Here is a 312-nt window from a genome sequence, read left to right as displayed (position 1 = left end):
CTGGTCCTGACCTGAGTGGAGGCCGAGGGACTCAGAAAAGCTGGAATCAGACCTTCAAACGCATTTAGTGTGAGGCAGAGAACAAGGCCTGAGAGGAAAATTCACGGTGCCCAAGGCTGCTGCAGGGGTCAAAGGGGACCTCTGATCAGTATTCTAGGGACTGTCTTCCCCTCCATGTCCTCAGAGACGTCATCCCTTAATTGTCCTAGAGAGCAGAGGGGCCCTCAGAGGAAATCAGGAAAACTCATGCCATTCTCCATTCAAGGGAGGGGACATTCTAGCGCTGATCCCATTTTCCTCCCCTCCTCATGG

Source organism: Mandrillus leucophaeus, unplaced genomic scaffold (genome assembly GCF_000951045.1).
Source record: "Mandrillus leucophaeus isolate KB7577 unplaced genomic scaffold, Mleu.le_1.0 Scaffold1118, whole genome shotgun sequence".
Taxonomy (NCBI): Eukaryota; Metazoa; Chordata; class Mammalia; order Primates; family Cercopithecidae; genus Mandrillus; species Mandrillus leucophaeus.
The sequence above is the reverse complement of the archived record's forward strand: the minus strand, read 5'-3'. Positions refer to the sequence as shown.